Below are 7,375 nucleotides of genomic sequence, written 5' to 3' on the forward strand. Positions count from 1 at the left end.
CGCCTATTGCATATAAATCTGGGGTCCATGGATGGGTTTCAGGGGGTCCCGTGAGGTTCAGATAAAAAAAAAACAACACATTCACTATACAGCCTCCCCCCCCGTCCCAATCAATGGTTTGCATTGAAAGAAAAAGCACCCTGCCACTGCATATAGTGCAGACCAATAAGCGTTTCTTGACTCAGGCCTGGTTCACACATGTGAGGTGCAAATTGAAGTTCAGGTTTTCCTGCGAAGAGAAAAATCAGTTGTTCAGCGTTTCACATCAGTTTGATCAGGTCAGGATTGCATCAGTATCAGGTCAGGTTTACATCAGGCTTTTATCCTGTTCACAACGGAATGCATCTGCGAATCAGATTTGTTCCCATAGAAGATAATGTGCTTGCAATTCGCACCGCAATGCCCAGAAAACGCCCACGTTTTTTGGGCAATGCGGAGTGCGAATGCAACGCACATATGTGAACCAGCCTCATTCAAATGAACGTATTTTAAAACATCATGCGAATTGGATGCGGTATAATCCGAATAGGTTTAATGTTGGTCCATCTTTATCATTTAAATCTGTATTGTTTTCTGCACAACTGCCATCTTGTGCCACACCATAATAGCAAGGACTTATTCTCAGCTTTTAGTAGTAGTAGTAAATTTGAGCAGAATTAAATTTGTTTTAATTTGCACAAGATGATTGTATTTAATTTTTGCAATAAGTGGCCATTACTTTTTGCATGAAAATCTTTTTTATTCAATGCTTGTGTATGCAATATATGTATGAGGCAATCAAATTTCAATAAAAATAATGGAAAATTTCCTATCAAATACTTTCCGTTTTTTCCTTTCCTGATAGACTCCATGGCAGCAATGTGTGGGTAGGCTCCGCCTCCATAACTACCCTATAGGACACCTCTCCCATAAATCTTTGCTCTGGACTACCGTGTTCCGTAACTAGCCTACTCCAGACATTTGGGAGAGAACTCCTGCTGCCATGGAGTCTATCAGGAAAGGAAAATTACTCCATGGCAGCAATGTGTGGGAAATAACTCGCTATACACACCTGGGTGGGCAAAATGTTGAGCAAAGAAAACAAAATTTATTTAACACTGTCAACCAACAGAACTTGCAAACCAAAATTAACGGATGACAAGGCAGCTGGTTCAACACAGTAGTGAGACACAAATGTGTTAATAGAGGACCAGGAAGCCGCTCTGCAGATTATTTTGGGAGCAACATGTCGGGAAGCTGCCTAAGAGGGCGAGATACTCCGAGTTGAATAAGCGGTTACTGCCTCTGGAGGAGCCAAGCCCTTTGCTATATAAGCCCTTTGAATTGTCTGTACAATCCAACCAGCAATGGATCTGAGGCCCGCATTCCTTTATTTTTCCCGTGGAGAAGGATGAAAAGAAACTCCGATTGTCTAAACCAGGGATCTTCAAACTACGGCCCTGGGAACTACACATCCCATGAGGCATTGTAAAACTCTGACATTCACAGACATGACTAGGCATGATGGGAATTGTAGTTCCTGAACAACTGGAGGGCCATAGTTTGAAGACCCCTGGTCTAAACGAAGCTGTGACCTCCAGGGTATTGTTTCAGTATGTTTCCCACATCAAGAGGATGGACAACCTGATTTTCCATTGACCTACAGGTGGGAAGCACAATCTCTTGATTTTCATGGAAAATTGTGGTCACTTTAGGGTTTCAGCCAAACCCTGCTCTGTCTGGAAAAAAGTTAGAAAAGGCTCCTTCGAACCCAAGTTTCTGATTTCAGACATTTTTGACTGAAGTGACAGCCACTAGAAAGGCGGTCTTGAGTGTGAGATCTTTCACTGAGAGAGGTTTGAGTGTGAGATCTTTCACTGGGGAACCTTGGCTTCCTTTGAAGTCTAAGTCTGATAGCACCCTTGAAAAACTGGCGAACAAAGGAACTGGAGTTTCACCAGTACTGGAGGAAAGGCGTAGGCCTTGTGGAACCTCCACTGGTCCGTGAGGGCATCTATCCCATACGCTTGAGGATCTCGGTACCTCGAATAGTACTTGGTCAACTTGCAGTTGCATGGGGATGCAAAAAGGTCAACTCATGGAGACACTCCCAGGGTCAAGAGCCAATCGAACACCTTTGTGGAGAGACCACTTGTTCATTTGAACATGAGAAAGGAAGTCCGCTTGTACATTCTGGATCCCATCAATGTAGATCACTGAGATGTTTGACAAGTACCTTTGAGCCCAATTCATGATTGGTTCCACCCCCTGTAGCAGGGACCAGCTGCGGGTTCCACCCTGCTTTCTTATGTAGGCCACCACGGTTGTATTGTCCAACCTGAGCTTTACTGAAGAGTTCTCTGTTAGATGGCGGAATGAAAGTGCCTGAAAGGCAGCTCGCAGTTCCAGGATGTTGGACACAATCCCCAGAGAAGGGGAGTTCCATCTGCCCTGAGCCACTTCCGATAGAAGTGAGCACCCCAGCCCTGGTTGCTGGCATCTGAGGTTATCATGATCCAAGAGATGGGAACGATCGAGTGGCAATTGCAGAGATTTTTCCCCTGGAGCCACCAAAGGATAGACACTCTCATGGCTGGAGTAAGGTGGATGTGCTGGCTTTTGCTAAAGGAATTCCATTGTTGGAGAAACCCTTTTTGGAAGGGCCGTGTGTGCCATTGTGCCCACTTCACCATGGGAATGGTGACTGCCATAATGCCAATCACCTTCAGACACTGGAGAGCAGAGAGGTGAGGCGAAGCGAGGGTTGAGCAAACTCTGTCTCGGACTACCATGATCTTCTCCTCGGGCAGCCTTCCACAGTGTTGAAGAGAGCACAGAGAAACACGTGGGACTGTGCTGGTTCCAGATGGCTCTTCTCCAGATTCAGGAGCCGCCCAAACTCTAGAAGTGGGAAATGACCAGACTCCTCTGTTCTAAAAGTTGACCTTTGTCTTGAGCTAGGAGAAGTAGATCGTCTAGGTAGTGATGAAGACGAACCCCTTTGACTCGGAGCAGAGCAACAACAGCCAACAAAACCTTGGAGAAGACACGAGGTGATGTTGTTAGACCGAAGGGGAGACAGGTGAACTGTAAGTGCTGTTCACCTACCGCAAAGCGGAGGAGTAGAATCAAAAATTTACACCCTTAGAAATCCTGAAGGCAGTGATTGGTTTTCGGGGTCCTGTACGTGGCTAGGCTCCCAAAAAGTCTCACACATGAGGTATCCCCGTACTCAGGAGAAGCAGCAGAACGTATTTTGGGATGTAATTCCACATATAACCATGCCATGTTTGAACAATATATCATTTAGTGACAACTTTGTGAAAAAAAAGTGTAATTTTCCTGAAACTTGTGGCAAAATACAAAATATTCCATGGACTCAACATGCCTATCAGCAAATAGCTTGGGGTGTCTACTTTCCAAAAAGGGGTCACGGGGGGGGGGGTGGGGGTTTGAACTGTCCTGGCATTTTATGCACAAGATTTAGAAGCTTATGTCACACATCACCCACTTTTCTAGCCACTTGAAGACAAATAGAAGTGGAAGTGGGAAATGTAGCGCTAAAAGTAGAACAATATTAGTGAACTGTATAAACACAAGAGTGCTCTGTAGATATATAAACAATGCCAAGTACCATGTGTAAATAAACTGTACTGGAAAATCTGTATAAGTGCATAAATGCCAAAAAAATATAAAAATAGAGGAGTCCCAAAAAAGTGAAAAATGATTGAAGGGCTGGAACAAAGACCCAAATATATCAGTCACATAAAAACAAACAGCAAATGTGCCACGAACACAAGGTCATTCATATGCAAAAGCCAGGGACGGTTGAATGTATATCTGGAGACATTGACGTCAATGGTAAAGTAAAGACGGGTAATCTTACCAGAGCCAGTGGACCTGGATGTCAGAGACACCAGGTCAAACAAGCATAGAAACACACCGAGGCAGGAACGGTCCGGAGGTCCAAAGGATCATTGGATAGGTCCAGAATGGTCAGCGAAGCCTCACACAGTCCAATGCTCTCTCAATGGAATCGTAATGATGGAAGCCAGCAAGCATGGAAAAACTGGATGCAACGGTCAGACAAGCTTAAAGGCAGAGATTATGTAAAAACAAAAGGAGAGAGCTTCCAATGGTGTAGGAGCAGTAGATTGCCTGGTAGAAGGGACTTCCGAAAGGTTCTCTGGTGCAGAAAGCGACACCTGGGAAGACTAGGATGTGGAGAGCTGACTAGCCGTTGGATTAGCCACAGAATGACTGAATCTTGGCATATAGCTCCTTTTTGACTGAGGCCACCAAGTCATCACAAACGGAAGCCGATCCCTCTTTAACTAAGGAAGCAATGCAGGTACTGCATAAGGCTTTCTTCCAATTCCCTTCCATTTTGGTCTTGCATGAGAGGCATTTCCTTTTGCCTGAATCAGAGCTTTTGGCCTAAGAGGAAACAAAAAAGGGGGGGAAAAAAACCCAGAAAAACCAGGAGGCCTTTGCTGAGACCCAGTCTCCGCTTGTGGACCACCCCAAGGTGCACTTTAAGAAAGGAATAGAAAACCTAAATTGCCCAGACAGGCCCCCGCCACCAGGGGGGAAAAAAAAAAAAGGGACCAGAATCCAAAGTAAAGGAATGGGTAGTTTTAAGCTGGCCATAAAATGCCAAGATAGCACAAAACCTCCCCAAATGACCCCATTTTGGAAAGTAGACACCCCAAGCTATTTGATGAGAGGCATGTTGAGTCCATGGAATATTTTACATTTTGCCACAGGTTGCGGGAAATGTATCTATTTATTTTTACACAAAGTTGACCCTAAATTATATATTGTTCAAACATGGCATGGTTATATGTGAAATTACACCCCAAAATACATTCTGATACTTCTGTGTACGGGGATACCACATGTGTGAGACTTTTTGGGAGCCTAGCCACGTACTGGACCCCAAAAACTAAGCACCGCCTTCATGTTTGCTAAAGGTGTAAAATTGTGATTTTACTCCTCACTACCCAGTTAAGGAGGCCCTGAAATGTCTAGATAGCACAACCCCCCCCCCCCCCCCAAATGACACCCCAAGGTATTTGCTAAGAGGCATGGTGAGTATTTTGCAGATCTCATTTAATTTTGAAAATGAAGGAAGAAAAATTTATTTTAAAATCTTTTTTCAATTTTAAAAACTTTGTGACAAAAAGAGAGATCTGCAAAATACTCAACATGCCTCTAAGCAGATAGCTTGGGGTGTCTACTTTCCAAAATGGGGTCATTGGGGGGGGGGGGGGGGGTTGGGCTATCTGGGCATTTCATGGCCTCCGAAATTGTGATGGGCAGTGAAATCAAAAACGTACGCCCTTAGAAAGCCTGGCAGTGATTGGTTTTTGGAGTCCTGTACGCGGTCACTGCCAAAAAGTTCCACACATGTGGTATCCGCGTACTCAGGAGAAGCAGCAGAATGTATTTTGGGGTGTAATTCCACATATAACCATGCCATGTTTGAACATTTAGTGACACGTGTAAAAAAAAAAAAAAATTTTAATTTTCCCAAAACTTGTGGCAAAATATAAAATATTTCATGGACTCAAATAGCTTGGGGTGTCTACTTTCCAAAATGGAGTCATTTGGGGGGGTTTATACCATCTTGTAATTTCATGGCCTCCGAAACCGTGATAGGTAGTGAGGAGTGAAATCAAAAATTTACAACCTTAGAAATCCTGAAGGAGGTGCTTGGTTTTCGGGGTCCTGTACACGGCTAAGCTCCCAAAAAGTCTCCCACGAGGTATCCCCATACTCAGGAGAAGCAGAATGTATTTTGGGGTGTAATTCCACATATAGCCATGGCATGTGTGAGCAATATATCATTTTAGTGACAACTTTGTGTATTTGTTTTTATCATTTTTCAATCACTTGTGACAAAAAAAATTAAATATTCAATGGGCTCAACATGCCTCTCAGCAATTTCCTTTGGGTGTCTACTTTCCAAAATGGGGTCCATTTGAGGGGGGGGGTGTTGCACTGCCCTTCCATTTTAGCACCTCAAGAAATGACATAGGCAGTCAAACTAAAAGCTGCGTAAAGTCCAGAAAACGTACCCTAGTTTGTAGACACTATAAAACTTTTGCGCAAACCAATAAATATACGCTTATTGACATTGTTTTTTACCAGACATGTGGCTGAATACATTTTGGTCTAAATGTATGACTAAAATTGAGTTATTACATTTTTTTTAATAACAAAGTAGAAAATATCATTTTTTTTCAAAATTTTCGGTCTTTTTCCGTTTATATCGCACAAAATTAAAATTGCAGAGGCAATCAAATACCATCAAAAGAAAGCTCTATTTGTGGGAAAAAAAGACGCAAATTTAGTTTGGGTACAGCATTGCATGACCGCACAATTACCAGTTAACCGCTTCAGCCCCGGAACATTTTACCCCCTTCCTGACCAGAGCACTTTTTGCGATTTGGCACTGCGTCGCTTTAACTGACAATTGCGTGGTCGTGCGACGTGGCTCCCAAACAAAATTGATGTCTCTTTTTCCCCACAAATAGAGCTTTCTTTTGCTCACCTTTGCGGTTTTTATTTTTTGCGCTATAAAACAAAAAAAGCGACAATTTTGAAAAAAAAAAATTTTTTACTTTTTGCTATATATAATAAATACCCCCCCCAAAAAAAAAATTTTTTTTCCTCAGTTTAGGCCGATATGTATTCTTCTACATATTTTTGGTAAAAAATAAAACAAATTAAAAAAAAAAAAAAAAAAAAAAAAAAAAAAAAAAAAAAAAATCGCAATAAGCGTATATTGATTGGTTTGCGCAAAAGTTATAGCGTCTACAAAATAGGGGATAGATTTATAGCATTTTTATTATTTTTTTTTTTTTTTTTTTTTACTAGTAATGGCGGTGATCTGCAATTTTTATCGTGACTGCCACATTATGGAGGACACATCGGACATATTTTTGGGACCATTGGCATTAATACAGCGATCAATGCTATAAAAATGCATTGATTACTATAAAAATGTCACTGGCAGCGTAGGGGTTAACACTAGGGAGCGATCAAGGGGTTAATTGTGTTCCCTAGTGTGTGTTCTAACTGAAGTGGGGAGGGGACTGACTAGGGGAGATGACAGATCGCTGTTCATACTTTGTATGAACAGACGATCTGTCACTTCTCCCCTCAGAGAACCGGGATCTCTGCGTTTACGTTCTCGCCATGTTACGAGCAATCAGGTCATAGAGACCGCCGGGCACTCTGCTCCGGGGGCAAGCTCGGCTCTTGGCTCCGGGGGCAAGCTGCGGGCGCGCGCCCATAGTGGCCACCAGACGTAGCATAACGATGATTCGCTCACTGAGCCATGTTGCCTCAGTACAAGTGCGGCGGCTGGTCGGCAGCTGGTTAAAGCAGC

The sequence above is a fragment of the Aquarana catesbeiana genome, linkage group LG02, assembly GCF_042186555.1.
Source record: "Aquarana catesbeiana isolate 2022-GZ linkage group LG02, ASM4218655v1, whole genome shotgun sequence".
NCBI lineage: Eukaryota > Metazoa > Chordata > Amphibia > Anura > Ranidae > Aquarana > Aquarana catesbeiana.